The sequence below is a fragment of the Myxine glutinosa genome, unplaced genomic scaffold (genome assembly GCF_964187855.1).
Source record: "Myxine glutinosa unplaced genomic scaffold, kmMyxGlut1.1 SCAFFOLD_580, whole genome shotgun sequence".
In the NCBI taxonomy this organism is placed as follows: Eukaryota; Metazoa; Chordata; class Myxini; order Myxiniformes; family Myxinidae; genus Myxine; species Myxine glutinosa.
The window spans coordinates 195,144-214,265 of NW_027616677.1; the positions used below are offsets into that span (position 1 = coordinate 195,144).

Below are 19,122 nucleotides of genomic sequence, written 5' to 3' on the forward strand. Positions count from 1 at the left end.
TGCGGGGACCGGCGGGATCGTTGCAGCGGCGGCGTGCATGATTCATGCCGGGCCCCACCCTGTATGGTCGGTGCCACGCCTTGACGAAAGAGGCAAACAGCACGGTTTTAGGGGAGGAAGGCGAAGTCGGACCTTAGCCCCCTGGCGGGTGCGGTGATCCGACCGGGGAGGCTGGGCCATCGTGCCGGGGACCGAAAGGCTCCGCGCAGAGATGGCGCCTGGAACCTTGGTCCAAGCATGCCTCCTCCCCTGAATCGAAAATGCCGAAAGGACCCAACCAACAGGAGACTGACCACCCGCATGCATTGCTCTGCTTTTCGAAGCCGAGCTGTGATGGAAATGTATTGCTGCACGGACAGGCTCGAGAGTAGTGGACTAATAGTAATGGCAAGTGTATTGGGGAATGGTACCCGGTGTGGAGGGATGGTCGTTTTACCATCCCTCATGGGGGCACATGAGCTTTCGATTATGGGGATGGCAGTGCAAACCAGCCGAGGGCAGGCTAGGATATTGTTAGGGCTTTAGAGATGACAATAGGAGACTGAGATTAAAGTAGTGACATTGGTACAAGTAGTGGGGACGTAGTCAGATTAGAAAGATGATAATGACGAGGGAAGTGCTTAGTGTAATGGAAGACGGGAAAGCACGAGTATTAGGGGAATAGTTAGTTAGATGATGCTGTGTGTGTGGAGAAATTGTGTGTGAGGATGAGCTTTAGGTGCAAATGAGGAATTGAACGAAATTGTTTGTGGATGAACTTGTGCAAATGAGGCATTGGTCGGGGATGACCAGAGAAAGTGTATGAGTGGTGTATTGAAGACAAGTGTAAGTATGTTGAGTGATTGACTTGCATGGGGTGCAAGTGGATAAATGGTGAGAATACTTGGTGTGTGGGAATAAATGGTGTGGAGTGAGTAGTGTGGAATGAGTGGTGTGGAGTGTATGGTCCGAAGGAGTGGATGGGGGAAGATGGACCCCTTCACAAATACCCGGGGAGGGTAGTTTAAAGTTAGGTAGAGGGTTTAGGTAAATTGTTTGGATATTGACATCTGTGGTGCAGATATTAGCAAGGTGTTGCTTTGATGGGTGCATGAGTGAGTGGAATGGCTGGGCGTGTGGGCTTAATTGGTGAGTATAGTTATTGGGGCACTCCGCCACTGGTAGTCTGTCGGCCAGGTGAGGCCGCAGGTAGGCTCTGGGAGCCAGTAAGAGTTCAGAGTAGAGTTCAGTGGGGCCCGAGGATCCTAGGAGAGGACACGGGGAGCCCAATGCCAGAGAGGGCATCAGAGGGGTTAGAGAGCCAGGAGGGCCTTCCCCAGTGTAGTGCAAGCTCGGGTGGTGACTTCAGTAGCGGAAGTGCGCAGGTAGGTAGACTTGCAGGTAGAGCCACACGACCCAGCCCTGAAATTGTGCGAAGGCACAGTATTGAAAAATTGGGGGAGTGAGAACCCAAATTTGGTCGGGCACCACAGGGTGGGTCAATGGGAATTGGTTTTTGAACCGCATAGTTTAAAGATGCCTATTGGCAGGGCAAGACCCCTTGTAGTGTAACTGTGTTAATGTTATTAGAGGATAGTTAGGATGAGAAATCTCTTTGCACCATCCCCACTCACCAAGGTGACAGGACTCCACACCAGGTTTTGTGAACTATTTGGATGGTGAGACGCATTTTGACGTGGAAGTGACATTGTGTTTATTCCATCTCTTCCTTCTTGGGAGGGATTGTATGACGAATTTAGTTTAGAGGGAGATATGGGAGACAAGACAGTGGAGACGGAATTTGTAAAGTGTAAATATGGGGAGGGGCAAGGGTAGTGTAGGTTGACATGGGGGGTGACGAACGGCTAGGGACGAGCTTTCTCCGCTCGCTCTCCCGCACCCCTCATGTTGCATTGCCTTGCATTGTGTGTACCTTTGCGCCCTTGCCCCCGCTAAACTCTCTGTTTTGTCTTTCCTCCCCACCCATGGACCCATTTTCTTTGTTGAGGGGAAGTGTGCAGGAACCCTGAGCGGTGTGGCTTCACTTTTCTCCACCTGTGCAGCTGCACTCTGCTACCTGTTGCCTGCACCAGTACACCTGTGGACCACACGTTCTGTGGCCTGGCACCTTTGCTGGGGCAGACAATCGCTGCAAACATTACCTTGTGCCCTGCGGACCACTGTTTTTATGTGGCCTCGATGCCATGCAGTCGGACCACCTAAGTTGGCCCTGCTGGCCGAAATGAAAACGGACGCGGTTTGTGCCTTTTTATTTACTCCTTTGGTGTGTCAGGAAAGAAGACTTTAAGTTTTTATGATGGTACACCGAAGACGAAGCAAGAAGATGCAGCCAAGATGCAGCAGTCCAGCAGCCAAGCAGCAAACATTGATTGATTGTGCATTTTTTGATGATTGTGCATGATTGTGCATTTTTGTGCATATTGGTGCTTGGTGTATTGGTGCAGTGCAGTGCATTCTGTGTTTCTCTTTCCAAAATTCTCTCCCACAAAAGAACAGGTCCTGGGTTGTAGTACTGTAAATAATTAGATTAGTCTTGTAAATAACATGCTCCCCACCGGCTTTATGTGTAGTTTGAGAATTATTTCCGTAATTCGGTTAGCCGTGGGTGTGAGTCTGCTAGTTAGTACACAACGCAGTAAGTGGGACATATTTAGTGTTGTAAAACTGTCACACACAGGGTGTTAGATTAAATGTAGAGGGAAACCACACCAAAGTGTCACACTAAGTTAAAAAGTAGTCCTGACCCTTGCATCAAAACCAGTCATACTCACTTGTGTGGGTTCGGCTCGGGGACGAGCCTGGCAAAGGATGGGTGCAGTGTTGCGGTTTTGAGAGTGTACATGTAACATCATGAAAGGTTAAAGGTTTGCCCCCTACTTAGTCCACAAGCAACACGTAGGCCCATTTAGGATATTAGTTACGTCATAGTCTATGTGAGTATAAGGCCATTTCCCTAGTAACATCTGCGTTGTGTAAAATAAATAAAATAGGCCCCTTTCATTTTGCCACACCCTCCAAATCTACCTCGTTGGGCAGAATCCATCCTGCGCCACATTTTGGCTATTGTACCTCGCATTAGGATGCTCCCTAGTCAAATGACACGAGGTAGGCCTGAGAGAGGGAGGAGCGCGGAATCCGGGTGTGGCGGCGTCGAGATTTAAGCGGTGGAGACAGCAACAGTAAGAGCCATAACCAATCATGGCTCCAAGGGCCTGGCGTGAGGGGCGTGGTAAGGGCGCGGCTGGCAAGTTCCAGAGGGTTCGCTGTGCCGCGCCCTTGAACAGGACTTACGCAACAGCGCTCGTATGAACAGGACTGTCAGAGGACTGAAGCGAAGGACTGCCCTTATGAGGACTTCTGCGGGAGAGGCGCTTTGTAAAAGGACTCGCATGTTTTGGCTTGCGTAAAAGGGCTCGCTGGGGAAGGCTGGCTTTGTGAAGAGGACTTGAGGAGGACTTTGGCGGGAGAGCAGTGTGTAAAGGTCTAGAAGGAATTTCACCTTGCTATTGAACTTGTATTGGGAGCGCCTATGAACTTGTATTGGGAGCGCATATAGCGCCTGTTCATCTATTACGTACGCAGCCACACCAGCGTAACCGCCAAGCCCAGCTTACGGTTCGCCCCATAATTGTCCGATCTGCACCAACGACCCGCGGGGAGCTTCTGCCGCCCTGACCATCTTCTTCGCGGTGCGAGTCTGGGACCGGAGTGAACTGCCTGGACGCCATCCCTGGATCATCGCCCTGTTCGTCTACAACCCCGTGTGAGTGTGTCTGAGTGTGAAACGGGCCCATTTGTCCAGGGGATAAGTTAAGACTGTAATTAAGCTGCACTGTGTCTCTGAATCCGATCCTTGTATATACGTGCAATAGTGTAATAAACCATCTGTTCTTCGTGTCTTTCCTAATTCGACCGTATCAGTGATTTCCGCCATTGGGTAAGCGTGGCATGATAGGAACCGCTCGGATCGGGATGTCGTCCTTGATAACGGCTCGGGTCACGGTTCGCTACTGTTATGGAAACCAACGAGGTCCACACAACTTTAGTCCAACTGTGGATTTAATTCCATTAAGACCATGACATCATTCTGTAACACAGAGAATGCAACAGGAATAAGGAATCACATCAATAAGCATCACATGGGATCATCCATAACATTCAATGCAAGCAAGCTTAATACTCAATGCTGGCGTACCGTTAGCGAGTCTACTGAGATGTAACATGTCACAGGAGAAGTCCCGGAGCCCCGTCCGCAGCAGCGGGTCTTATAGCCCCGCACCCCTAGCGGTGACAGCGAGCAGCGAGCATCACTCCAGGGTTCAGTACAAATACGATTTCATTACATTCTCCCCCCCCCCCCCCCCCCCCCCCGTGAAAAGAATACTGCAGAGGGGCTAGAAGCGAGCGAGTGTCAGCACGAACAGGGTGCGGAACAGGGTATACCCAACCGTAACGGTCCGGGCGGCAAACTTCCCTGCCAGCTCGTGTCCGAAATTCCCCGGGTACGGCATCCCGTCCCCCAGTGTCCGCGGCGTCGGGGACAGGGTCAGGCGACGAAGGGGTTACCGCCAAGCTGTCGGGCACGGGTAGACGCGGCGAGGGGAGGGTCGGTAGACTCTCGGCGATGGGAGCGTCGGGTGAGTCCATAGTCTCATAGATGGGTTCGATCGGTCCGTCCGATTCCCTACCCGAGTCGGCGATCCCGCATGGGGCGAGATGACGTACGGAGACAGTAGTCTCACGTCCGTCATCCATCATCACACGAGCATGCTCAGGATTAGCCTGGAGAATCTGCACTTTGTCCACTAGGGAGTCGTACTTGCTCGTGCGAACCGCCCGTTTAAGGTAGGCCGGCCCGGGCCCAGCGAGCCAACTAGGTAAAGACCGTATACACCCCGAGCTCCTGGGGTGGTGGAAAAGTCGCTCGTGGGGAGTTTGGTTGGTCGCCGTACACAGGAGAGCCCTGATCGAGTTCAACGCCGCAGGTATCGACCAAGCCCATTTATCGAGGCCCCGGCCGAGGGTCCGGAGGTTGAGCATAACGGCCCTCCAGATAATCCCGTTGAAACGTTCGATCTGCCCATTTGCCTGGGGTCTGTACGGCGTGGTGTAACTAGAAGCGATGTTATTTTGGAGCAGATAGCCATGCACCTCCTGAGACAAGAAGACCGCACCCTGGTTGGTATGCACATAGGCAGGGTACCCGAACATAGGGAACAAGTTTTGTAAGCATCGCATTACCGTGGCAGCAGTCATGTCCGCACACGTATAAAGCGAAGGGGAATCGCGAGTACTCATCGACGATAGTGAGCAGATAGCGAGAGCTACTCGAAAACCGGCAATGGGCCCTTGAAATCCATCGCCAAGCGTTCCCCACCGCCTCGTAGCCTTAACCAGAGTCCCCATGGGTGGGTTATAGAAACGCGGTTTGATTTCCGCGCATATAGCGCAGTCGCGACAGATATGGTGGATATCGTCAATCGAGTATTGGAGATTGCCACTCCGCACAAAATGAGCGAAGCGCGTTATGCCCGAATGGCCCGCAGTGGCATGCAGCACACGTAGGCCCTCCAAAGAGGTGATACCCGCGCAGGTAGGCGGTCTCGATAAGGCGTCGGCGGCCCCGGTTATCCTTCCCCGGGCGGTATTTGATGGTGTAACAGAAGTCGGCGAGTTCGATACGCCAGCGAGTGATTTTCTCGTTCTTTATGCACTGGGCGTTTAAGGTGTCGTACATGAACGCAACACTTTGCTGGTCCGTGATAATTTGGAAGCACCGCCCGAGTAAGTACGGGCGCCATCGGCGAATGGACTCGACGATCGCATACGCTTCCTTTTCGACAGACGAATGTCTCCGCTCAGCGGGGGTAAGAGTCCGTGAAAAGAACGCCACCGGACGCCCTCCTTGGGAGAGGGTCGCCGCGATGGCCTGATCCGAGGCATCACTTTCGAGGACGAAAGATCCACTCTCGTCGATCGTCGCCACGGCAGCGCTGGCGATGTCGGCCTTAAGGCCTCCAAAGGCCGCCAACGTGGCCGGAACGCAGTGGGAAGGTATCGCAGGCCACGAGGGGGCGAAGTTTCGCTGAGAAATTTTGTACCCATTTGGAGTAATGGGCGAACAGCCCGAGGTCGCGCTTCAGGGACGCCCGATCGCAGGGAGGGGCCATGTCGAGCAACAGGTCGCAGACAGCTCCTTGTCCGGAGCGACACAGCCATGGGTCACGGTGTACCCCAGAAGTCTATCTTGCGCAGAGAGTATTGGCACTTATCCTCGTTCATGGTTAAGTGATACCTCTGCGCGACTTATAGGAAGCGCTGCAGATTAGCATCATGGTGCCCTTGGTCGTACCCACAAACCGTAAGATTGTCGAGGTAGACGAAAACATCGGTTAAATGCTCCCTCGTAAGGAGGTCATCCATGGCCCTCTGGAAACAGGAGACCCCATTCGTTACCCCAAAAGGTAATCGGGTAAACTGGTACAATCGCTGCCCCGACTCAAAAGTGGTATAGATACGATCCGCCCTAGAGATTGGGATCTGATGGTACGCACTATGGAGATCGAGAGTGCTGTAGACCGAATACTGGGCCACCTGGTGCACCAGCGCGTCCATCCCCGGAAGGGGGTAGGCATCCAGCTGTGTAAAGCGGTTAACCGTTTGGGAATAGTCAATTACCATGCGTCTGCGGTGGGCCTCTCTTCACACCACCAAGACCTGGGCTCGCCACGGCGACCGGCTAGGTTCTATGATACCGTCTTTCAAGAGCTGAGCCGTTTCATCCGCAATGAATTGCATGTCTGCGCGAGAGTAGCGCCGTGATTTTACCGCGACAGGGGTACAGTCGGAGGTTAGATTGGGAAACAGCGAAAGCGGATGGATTTCCATTTTCGCTAGGGCACACACAGCGAGCGCGTCCGCCCCCACAACAAGGGTGTCAGGCCCACCAAACTCCATTTCCAGGCATCCATGCCGCTTCGGAAAGTCGTGTCCTAACAGAATATCAGCACATAACGCAGGTAAAACCATAAGGGGGACATCCGGAAAAACCCGGCCCCTTATCACGAGTTTCAATCGGCATTCCCCCTTCGTGCTGAGTTGAAGCCCCTGGGATGCCATGAAGATCCGTCTTGTAGACCTCAAGACCTGCCAACTATGCCTGTGCACCAGTCGCTGGTCGATAAAACTATCCGTAGACCCTGTATCCACCAAGGCCCGCACACAATGGCCGTAAACCATGAGGGGGATAAGGGCTTGAGCCAGGCCGGACGAGCCTGCTGGGAATGGGACTGAACCCCCCGAGTGGGTCGGACGAGCCTCGCGGGCAGATCCTATGCCAGCTGCAGTTTTGCGGTCGTTGCCGGAGTCTTCGTTGTCCATGGGGAATCCGTTAAAGCCATCAGAGAGCATTCCCATGCATTCCGGTGTTTTGCGATTCAAAATCTGACAATTTTGACGGGAAAAGGCCTCCGTCGTATTTGAAAACGCCTTTTCGACATTTTTTGCAGAAAAGGCCTCCGTAGTATTTGAAAACGCCTTTTCGACATTTTTGGCAGAAAAGGCCTCCGTAGTATTTGAAATCATGTCGGCGCCAGTGGACGCTGTTTGCTCATGAGCGGCACGACGAGGACGTACCGCTGGGGCTTGGTGAGGCTCCAAAGCCCCTCACGTGGCCCGGAGTCCGGGCAGGGTCACATACGCCATGCCCGATTGTGGATGCGTCTGTGGTGGCGGTTTGGGGGCAGACGGTGACGCCTGCCAAGGTCGTCTGAGCGTCCAGGGGCCCGCAGAGAGGGGCCCTGCTCTTCAAAGCCGGGTAAGGCGCCGGGTTCCGGGCTCGGCTCGTAGGCTCCGCAATGAGCCCATTCAAGGCCGCGCGCGGCCACGAGCCGCGTGCGGTTTTCCGGCACACTTTCGCGTAATGCCCCTTTTGTGAGCACAAATGGCATATTGCGTCCCGAGCCGGACACACGGCCCGGGTAGTATGGCGTTGCCCCCCACAGAAATAGCAGGGGGCCCGCGTAAGGCCTTGGGTCTGGCCGTAGTGGCCGCTGTCAGGACTGGGTCCTCTTCCAGAGCTTCCTGGGGTTCCGCGAGCAGGTCCGCGTCCACGGCGGTAGCACTCTCCGGCCGTGCGTATAACGAAGTTCCCGCCAAAAGGCGCGTGTGATCATAGGTGTTCGATTGCAACCGCGCTTCGGTGTACACCTTGCCTTGCTCGAGTGCCGAAGCGAAGGTCAGGTCGGTCTTTTCCAGGAGCTTGAGCCTTAATTTCTGGGAGACCCCAGCAATATAGGCGTCTAACAGAAGATCATCCTGAGACTGCGCGTGAGTCCGTGGCTCCTGGGTACTGTCCAGCAGGAGCTGCCGGAGCGCCTGGGCGTAGTGGTCCATTGGCTCGTTGGGTTGCTGGCGTCGCGTTAGCAGCAAATACCGAGCATACACCGGGCTCTTTTCCTTGATGTACAACCATTTGAGCTCCGCGATTGAGAGGTCGTACGTCGCACATTGGGCGATGGAATTGTACACCTTATAATCAATTTTTGAATGAAGCGTTGCTAGCTTCGAGGCAGCCGTCGGTGCGGTCTCAGGCTCCTCGAAATGATGCTCCAACATCCTGAGCCAGTGCTTCAGTTGCAAACCACCATGCGGGGCTTGCGGATCGGCACAGAATGTTGTAACGACCAGCGTCTTGTTGCCAGCCATATCGGTAGATCGGTAGATCGATATCGGTAGATCTTTAATGGAATTAAGTGTTATGGAAACCAACGAGGTCCACACAACTTTAGTCCAACTGTGGATTTAATTCCATTAAGACCATGACATCATTCTGTAACACAGAGAATGCAACAGGAATAAGGAATCACATCAATAAGCATCACATGGGATCATCCATAACATTCAATGCAAGCAAGCTTAATACTCAATGCTGGCGTACCGTTAGCGAGTCTACTTAGATGTAACATGTCACAGGAGAAGTCCCGGAGCCCCGTCCGCAGCAGCGGGTCTTATAGCCCCGCGCCCCTAGGAGCGAAAGCGAGCAGCGAGCATCACTCCCGGGTTCAGTAGGAATACGATTTCATTACAGCTACCACTCGGCATTTACACCTATAACCGTGATTCGGGCGGGGCTTATTTCCTTGCTTCCTAGGCGGCGTTGGTACTTAGGTAATAGGAATTCGGCCTACACCCTATTTAACGCCATCCGGAACGAACGTCATAGCCCCGGATCCCGTCGGCCAGTAAAAGACAAGGGGACTACCCCTCCCCCCCCCCCTTGGTAAGGGGAAAGGCCGGCGATGAGATCCGCAACAATATATATTTATATATATATATATATATATATATATATATATATATATATATATATATATATATATATATATATATATATATATATATATATATATATATTGTACACAAAGTCGAGGCTCGAGCAAGAGTTAATACATTAAACACAAAAAACCATAAATCGACACATAAAACATACAATAGAGGGAGCGGGAGACAAGAAGGGGAGAGAGAGGGAGGCAGACACACAACAACAGGAGAGAACAGGGACATCGGTAGATCTCTGTAAGGGAGAGGGTTGGGTGTGGGGGAGGGATACATGGTATGAAACAAATGGACACTACTAGGAATTTCAGGAATGACATCGGAGATTGGAAGAGGTGGATTTGTGGTATATTAACGACGGTATAAATGATCAAGGTTTTGGAAGGGGGAACATAAGAGATGGTGGTGAACAGCTGTTTTAAAGACCTGGAGGGAGGAGTGGGCTTGAAGGGAGTGGGGGAGTTTGTTCCAGAGGCAGGAGAAAAGAGGAATGAAAGAATGAAGGTGGGGAGAAAGTCTTGATTTTGTCAGTTTCACCAGAATAGGGTTGCTGGCAGCCATCTTGTGTGTCCTTAAGGAATATTTGTGGGACAGAACACAGACAGTGCAGGGGGAGCTAGGACGTAGAGGAGTCGGTAGAGACAGAAAGATCTCAATGCTTGCATCCAAAAAGAAGTAATTTGATTTTCATAGAAATCAAAAAAATGAGAACAAGAACCAAAACCATTTTCCTTAGAATTCACAGATGTGTTTGTTTATTGCGGAGTATGATCAGTGTCTATTTAAACAGGGTATCTGACAATAGACAAGTTTCTTGACTGTTACATCTCTCTTTTTTTTTTTTTAGATTTTGCTTCAGATACTCTCCGTCAACTTTCCTTCCAAACATGTCGAGTGAGGAAGAAGGTTGTTTTGTAAATATTCTGTCACGAAATATACCAGATATTGTTGATGCTTTACTGCATGGGCCTCAAAAGGCATTTGACCAAGCCAGAAAGGAGGGATTGTTGGAAAGGGAAGATTTGGATCGAATCACAAGCAACGCATCCAATGGAGATAAAATCAGAGCATGTTTGGACATCATCGAAGGAAAAGGTGAGGATCATGCAGAGACCTTTGTTGGGATTCTTCAGAAGCTAAAGGTTCAAGGTACATATCCATGCCTTGGATCATGGACAAACATTGCATCGCCAACACGCAAGGCCCCCAATTCAGGTAAGCAGCAGAACTTCAATAAATAATTCACTGTTTGGTTTATAAAAGTGCAAAAACACATTCAAATGATATTTGTCACTGAAACCTTCACACCTGATGTTTCAACAACAGAGTTGCTTTTCCCAAGGAATCAAACAAATAGTGGTCCCTCCCACACATTCCCGATGTCCCTCACAAATGTTGTGTTTATGTGCTTCCCCTTCTGTCCTCATGCTGTCTACCGCTGCCCTTTTTATACACTTTGTTTGTTTGTCTGTTTGATTTGTTTGTGTGATAAATGTTAGCTCTTTCACGAGCCTCGGTTGTGTATACAAAAAAAATAAAAAAATAAAAATTCATTAATGATAATTATGATGTCATAAGTGAAAAATTGAAACATAGCTCATTGCAAAGAACTGCCCACAAGGAATAGGTGTTGTTAACGATGACGTCATTGGTACCTCAATTATGACATCATTTGACAATTACAATGCTTAGTCCGATCAGTTTGAAATTTCTTGAGCATGGTCTAATGGTCTATGCAACAATTATATTGGAGAACGTAAATTTGTGATGTCATCAGTCATGTAATCTGGCAGCCATATTGGATATATTTGTACAACTGGCAGCCATATTGGATATACGAGCCTATGTGTACAACTGCCACCTTTTTACATATATAAACTAGAGCGGCACTCGGTAGAGCGCATACCTCCACCAGGCTGAACAGTTTGCATGTTGTATCCACTGAGAGGCTCGATAGGGAACAAGACCTGAACCAACATGAAATTGGCTTGTTCTTGTCACCTCCCAACACTTCCAAGTTTTGTCATAATCCATCCACAATTTTTGAGATATCATGCTATTTATAGTTTTTGGCCCCATCACTCAATGGTGAAGAATCATTAAAACAAAAAAATCTCAAATATGGATCCATATCCGGATGTTCAAAAAAAAATTGCAATCATTTCGTTCTTGTCACACACCCAACCTGCCCACCAAATATCATCCGAATCCATCCACATGTTCTGTTCAGATATCCTGTTCACTGTCAAACAAACAAACAACAGGGGTGAAAACAGCCTCTGTCCATCGCAGGTGGCGGGGGTGAACATGGTTAATTGTGATAAATAGACACCTGTTGGGTGATTCATGTCACACATTTTGTAAATTATAGCAGTCTTTTCCTAAAATTATGGACTAAATTGTCTCTGATGACCATAATGTTCTATCCCTAATGTCTTTTTAATGTTTACCCATGTCCACAAAGAGATTGCCTTTATTTTAATATCCCACATGCACGTGTTGTCGTCATTTTAGATAACTGAATAAAAAAATTTTTTGGACATTTGTCGTTGAAAAAGAAAAACACATGATGGCGGTTTTAGCCAAAAAATCAGCAATGCGGCAATTACGAAATCGTTTTTCATAATCAGTGCAAAATTCTGATTCACAAATCATCCGCAATCATCCTGGCCTTGGACACATGATTAAAGTGCCGTAGCTCTTGCGCTATAAGCTTATTCTAAAACGCATCATTTTTTGACTCTAATGAGTTTGTGTTGTTCATCTCATGACGTATCACTTTTCAGAAAGCAAGTAAAATGCAAAAGTTAATTTATGAATGCGTAATAACCACTCTTAGATATTCATTGGCCATTAAAATTCTCCTTGATTTCCCATTTCAGGAAACAAGAAGAGAATATGTGAGAAGTGTGGCCAAGAGGCAGCCAAGAGATGTGTAACTTGTGGGATTCTCTGCTGTGATCAACATCTGAAGCGTCATCAACAGGAAGGGCACAACATGATGGATCCGGGAGTGAAGATTGAGAAACTAAGATGTACTGTGCATGGAGACCTATTTAAATTTTATTGCATAGATGACTGGAGCTTGATTTGCCCAAAGTGCAAGGATGGACAACATAAGGAACACAAAGTTGTTGCTATGGAGACTGCTCCTAATAAACTAAAAGTGAGTAAATCTGTGAAAATATGGTTATTGTATGTACGTATATTACATCCATACTACAGTATATTTACCTCCACCACCAATGGTGGACAGAGGTTATGTTTTCACCCCTTTTGTTTGCCTTTTTGACTGTCTGTTTGCCTGTGAGCAGGACATCACAAAAAGTTATTGACGGAATCGGACGAAATTTTGTGGACAGGTTGGGTGTGTGACAAGTATGGATTCGATTTTGGTGAGGATCCTGATCTGGATACTATCATTTTTCCAGTGATTTTCCATCATTGGGAGATAGGGCCAAAACTATATACAGCATGATATCTCATAAGGTGATGAACTGACCATGATAAAACCAGGTGGGTGAGTTGGATAGGTGACAAGAACAAGCCAATTCGATTTTGGTTATCGTCTGGCTGTAGGTCTGACCTATCGGTGGGTTACAAAACGTAAACTGTTCAGCCTGGCAGAGGTTTGCACTCCACCGAGTGCCATTCTAATTCTTTATGAAGTAAGCTTGTATATAGGCCTCAATTTATTTTCCTTTTGATTCTCCATTTCTGGTCAGCTTATGTCATCGTAACAGAATATTTCTCGAGTGAGACATTTCTGAGAATGAGTTTATAATGTTTTGTTACCAACGTTAATCAACTGTCCAAATCAAACAGGTTTTATTAACACCAAAGACACATCAGAAACAGCACACCGGTTTGCGACCATTCCCCTCCACTTCCCAGCATCTGAGTTCTTCCTTCCTCTTTCCTTCCCTCTTCTATCCTTCATACAGCTGATTGAGTTATCTTCCTTATATCCAGGACATATTATGCTTCATTACAATTATTTATTACATGCTGTTGTTGATCTTTCATCTGGATAGAAACAGTAATAGGTAATGTAGAACCTTTTACAGGTGACCACCTGGTAAAGGATGATGGAGTTTAATTGTTGATTTTAAATTACCATGAGAAGGCTTCAGGGATTATAAAGTGTTTCGTGCTCAAAATTTTCACCAAAAGGCAGAATGTTTGACCCTGAGATGCCTACAACTCTGACATGAAAGGCACGGAATATGGAAAAGCAGCCTGAACTTGGGGCAGATAATTGTTCCTTGAGGAAAGCATGTGACCTGGGGTGGCTTGGGGAGAGCAGTGCTCGGAGAGGGCAGGAGGAGCAAGGCCAGGTGTAATTTTGGATAAAATTGAGAGGCCTCCATCTTGGTGGTATGAATGTGACTATCCTTGGAGAGTGACGGTTACACCACAGAATTGTACATTTCTATTCTGTTCCTTCCTTATTCTGTGCAGATCATTTTGGCTGAAAATCTCCCTGAGGTATTGAAGGCAATTGAGAGCAATGAATCTCAACTACACGAGGTTCAGGAGGAGGAAGGGCAGACACAGGTAGGGAATACCAAGGAATGGCTGTTATTACAAATAAAAACATTATCCTTTGGTAAAACTGTAATGTTATTCCTTGGGTGGAAGTCATTTTGGCCCAATCTGCATAATCTTGTAAACATCTCGGGTAACTTCTGTCCCTTTTCACACTCACCATTAACCACCTCATGAACCCAAGGTTATTTCATTCCATCACCACTCAGGTCTAATTTTATCAACTCAACTGATCAGATTTGGATTCTTCCTCAAAATGCTTTGCAGATGATCTTGAATTTTGGAACAGTAAAATTAATTGATTTATTCACTTCCCTGCAAACATCAGTGGCAGGACGAGACAAGGTTGCACGCTCTGCGATGATCAATGGACCACATGGCGTTGGTCTAAGATAAAGTTTATCCAAATTTGCTAAAGGTTTATTTATTGTACATTTTTTATACCTCGATTCCACCTTCATATACCCATCACATTCTCTTTGTATGAGTAATGAAGAATGTGATGATGTAATGATGAAAACCATTTTAGTGTTTTTGAAACATTACGAAGAGGGGAAGAAAGGATTATTTTTTTTTTTTGGGATACAAGATCGAGGCTCGGGAAAGAGCTAACATTAATCACACAATAAGTCAAACCGACACACAAAACACAAAAAATAAAGGGAGCGGCAGACAAGATGGGGAGAGAGGGGGAAGGACACAAACACAATATTTGAGCGCAGGGAGATCGGGAGAAATGTGGGAGGGGGAGGGCTTTGGGGGAGGTGGGAGAGGTATAAGACATATGAACACTGCAAGGACTTCCAGGAAAGAAGTTGGAATTTCAAAAAAGTGTATGTGTGGTGAATTAGCGGGGGTAGAAAAGATCAAGGTTTTGGATGGGGGAAGATAAGAGATGGTGGTGAACAGCTGTTTTAAAGACCTGGAGGGAGGAGTGGGATTGAAGGGAGTGGGGGAGTTTGTTCCAGAGGCGGGAGAAAAGGGGAATGAAAGAGTGAAGGTGAGCAGAGAGCCTAGACTTTGGCAGTTTAACCAGAAGAGGGTTGCAGGCAGATCTTGTGCGACCTGAAGGAATATTGGGGGGACAGAGCACAGAGAGAGCTGGGGGAGCAAGGCCGGAGAGGAGTCGGTAGAAGACAGAAAGACCGCCAACCTGCCTGCGATGAGTGAGTGAAAGGCCCTCGGAGTTAACTTCATCGCAGGAGATTCCAAATCGGATTGCGTTGAGAGTCCCACGTTGGCTACGAGAGCGGAGGATGTTGTATCAAAATGGGGTTGTATCAATGCGTGTCCAATGAAAGCAGGGTTGTGTCAAAGCGAGGTTGTACGAAAGCAGGATTGTATCAAAGCGGGGTCGTAGCAAAGCGGGGTTGTATCCATAGGTGTAGTTTGACTTCTCTATTTGGGGGGAGCAATGGCTTAATATTAAAAATGGGTAGCAAGGTCTGACTTTCAAAATTACTGTTTGTTAGTGTAGTTACAGTGTATGTAAAATCACAAATTCAGTTTACGTTCATTATTGTTAACCACGTTTAAATACGGGATGTTTTTATCTTAATTGTAAGATACTGAAAAAAATTAAGATGGGGGAATTGCCCGCCCTGTCACCCCCCAAACTCTGCCGGTAGTTGTATCAAAGCGTGTCCAATGAAAGCGGGGTTGTTATAAAATGGGGTTGAATGAAAGCGGGGTTATATCAAAGTGTGTCCAATGAAAGCATGTCCAATGAAAGCAGGAAGGTGGAGGAAACTGGTCATCATTGCCAGCAGTTATAAAGTTGCAGTTCTAGTTTAAGGTATTCTTCACCATTGAGAGGTGTGGCCAAAAACGATACATAGCATGATATCTCAAAACGTTGTAGATGGATTATGATAAAACTTGGTTGGTGAGTTGTTTAGATGACGAACAAGCGATTCGATTTTGGTTCAGGTCCAGATCCAGATCTGGCCTTTTAGTGGGATACAAAACGTAAACTGATCAGCCTGACGGAGAAATTCTCCTTACCATGTGCCTTTATTGTTATGTAATGTCGGATTTCCAAGCAGATGGAAGTTGACATTGGCCCAAGGGCAAATTACATGGAGAAAAGGGCAGAGAGAGAGAGGATCCAAGAGCAGCAAAGCAGGTTTTTAGGACACCATCCAATCCAGTAGCAGAGTCAGATTCTAGAGTTGAAAGAACCTTCTCCGTTTTCTCCGGTGCCAAAGACATAGTCCAGAAGCAGTTGGGTATGACAGGAAGGATGGATAACGAGAGTGAGGGTAGGAGACACGATATTTGGAAGTAAACACAGAATTGAGGCATTTGGTTTCTCGCGAGTTTAGCCTTCTCTTGTGTGTTTCCTTCTATCTTGGCCACTTCTCCTCTACCTGTGAGTTAGCTAATATCACTCCCATGCACAAGAAGGGTGCAACTATAGACTATAGACCAGACACTAACTATAGACCAGTAAGCCTACTTCCATTTCTGAGTAAGGTTATGGAATCTATCATTGTACCATACAGGACTCCATTCCACTGCCAGCAGATAGCAGATGTTTTGCTCTCTGAGGAACTGGAATTGATTAGACACACACTGGGCTGACAATGTTGAAACCCAACACATCTTGTCACCATGGAAGAATCATCAAACAAACTCACCTATCGATATTCCACAGTCGGGAATAGCTTCGATCTCTTGAACTTCAAGGCCTGCTGATGATCAGCCCTGACCCAGGCTTAACATTAAATACGTCGACTTAATTTTCCCTTTGAAACTTACTGCTGGAATCAGTCATATGATTCTGTTAAGATCACTAATTTGTCCTTTTTTGTTAGTTTTCTCATTTTCTTTGAATATTTATCGTTGTTTTTTAAATATTTCAATCAAAAACCCCTCTCAGAGCTCAGGCAGAGGTGCTGAGGACCTGCTGGAACAAAGGCGAATGGAGTTGTGCCAATTAGTAAATGAAACTGTGGATCTGATGAAAGGTCAGATCAACAAGAGGAAAATGGAAAAGCTTTCTCTTCTTGGGAAGCAGAAAGAGAAACTGGAGCAGCAGAAGGAGTCTCTTCATCAAGAAAAATCCTTGCTGCAAACAACAATCCATGAGGAATTGGATACCGCTTCGTTTCTGCAGGTGTGGTTTATCATAAACATATTACAAATATTCTCATGTTTAATATTTCCAGTTCAGCAGAGTTTGGCAGGATAACCTTGAGATCGGTGCACCCATTTCTGAGCTGTATAATCTGGTGTATGATCACTCTGGTGTATGAGATCATATATTTCGTCTCCCTGATATCCGCCATGCCATAGTAGCTCTCTAATGGATACCACTAGAATGTTATAAATTGAATGTTATATTTTGAACACAAATAGGATGACAAGTTTGTGGTTTTACCGTACTCTGGCTCTAAATGTGTCCCAATCGCACATCTGCCTGCCTCGCAGTCAAACAAAATCGAAAATCATTCCAAACAGGAACCTCACTGTTTATAAGGATGTGATAAAGGACACAAACAACAGGCACGAATAACTAATGCATTGTGTTCCATAGGGTGATGTAATAGACTCTGGGTAAAACAGCGGTAAAACCTGGAATTTATTTATTGAATACGTCTTTATACCTTTATTTATATTGAATTATATACTTGAACACTGCGAACATAAATTGCCTTCATAATACTTGGACTAACAATGATATACAGTATATTTATATGTAGCATCAGAGGGCATAGCAAGTGAGACGGTGCAGTATCAGGGGTGAAGAAGAAGCCACCCTATGGTTGTACGATGCTGATTGATGCTGTGTTCTATGGTGATCAATAAAGTCTCCATCTCCTAAACTGACTCATCATCGTCTTATTGCAATGCAAAAGGGTGATGTATAAGATTGTTAAAGTAACAATAAACCTCCGGATTTTTTTTTTTGACGATCCTAAAAATCATTATTTTATTAATATTGAAGTATATAATTAAACACTGCTTGGGATATCGTGTTCTATGAACTCTCTTGTTTATACTATAAGAGAGCGGTGTCTTAGGGGTCTTATAATGGTCTGAGGGCTGTCAATGGAATAAATAGATACTCACATTCTGTGCAGACAAACAGGCAAAAGGACCCAAGTGTGTGTGTGTGCGTGTGTGTGTGTGTGTGTGTGTGTGTGTGTGTGTGTGTGTGTGTGTGTGTGTGTGTGTGTGTGTGTGTGTGTGTGTGTGTGTGTGTGTGTGTGTTCTAATATAAATTTTCCTTTGTTGGTGTAAGGAAGTGTTTTCGGCACACACAAAAAAATAGGTGAAAAAAAACCCAAATTGACTCTGGGCAACGCCGGATACTCCAGCTAGTATTTGATAAATGAAAAGAAACATTCATTCATTCAAATATCTTGATCTCAATCTTTGTTTTCTTTATTTTCAGGGTTCCAAGGATCTGCTAAAAAGGTGAGACTGCATTGGTGTCCGACACATTATCAGCACATACAGTTGTTTTTACCCCATTCGTGTTTTAAACATTTGAAGATATTTATAATCCTCACCTTTTAGAATTGTTTTCACTTCACGAAAGGATATTCACAAAAATGTCAAACTTAGTCCCCATGATGTTTTTATGTCCCACTTTACGTGGGTGTACGTGGAACAGTCACTGTAACTGAAGGAAAGGAAAGAAAGGTTACTGAAGTCACTGAAGAAAGTCACTGAAGGAAAGAAAGGTTAGTCACTGTACGTTTAAACCCACTCTCTATTTATACCGGGTGTTTAAAAAAGAGTGATAAAACTTTCACGTTTATTTAAAAAGAAACAGAAACCTCAGGAACGTGAACCAAACATTTCTTGAAAGCTCATGACATGGTATTTTCTATCACCGAATGCTATTGCAGTGAAGTGTCTGCTAGAGTTAGTGAGAGCACTTGGTCTGAAATTGGCATTTACGCAAAATCCGTGTAATTGACGTTCTCGGTGTGTGGCCCTCCACGGTTCAGACAGGCATTGATCCTGACTCCAAAGTTCTGTCCAACTTTCCTGTACGTCTCACGTGGCACTGTCTGGAGGTAGTCTAACACCTCCTGCTTCAGATCATCCAGTGTGGCAGGGAAGTTGGCGTAGACCGTAGACAGGGCCCCTGGCAACCCCCAGAACGAGTAGTCCAGAGGGTTCAAGTCTGGGCTATGGGGTGCCCAGTCATGAGCGGTACCCAGGCAAAGAGGCGGTTTCTGAAGAGCTGCTGCAGGAAAGTGATGGTGTCACCAGCTGTATGCG

The 19,122-nt window shown here is 46.8% G+C and overlaps 1 long non-coding RNA gene across 1 annotated transcript; it reads left to right on the top strand.

Annotated features, from left to right (window-relative positions):
- The first annotated feature begins 13,815 nt into the window (after positions 1 to 13,815).
- LOC144889022 (uncharacterized) lies at positions 13,816 to 18,497 on the top strand. The gene is made up of 3 exons (XR_013621533.1): positions 13,816 to 13,893; positions 16,766 to 17,002; positions 18,284 to 18,497. It is a non-coding gene; the product is annotated as an uncharacterized LOC144889022 (long non-coding RNA).
- The last annotated feature ends 625 nt before the right edge of the window (positions 18,498 to 19,122 follow it).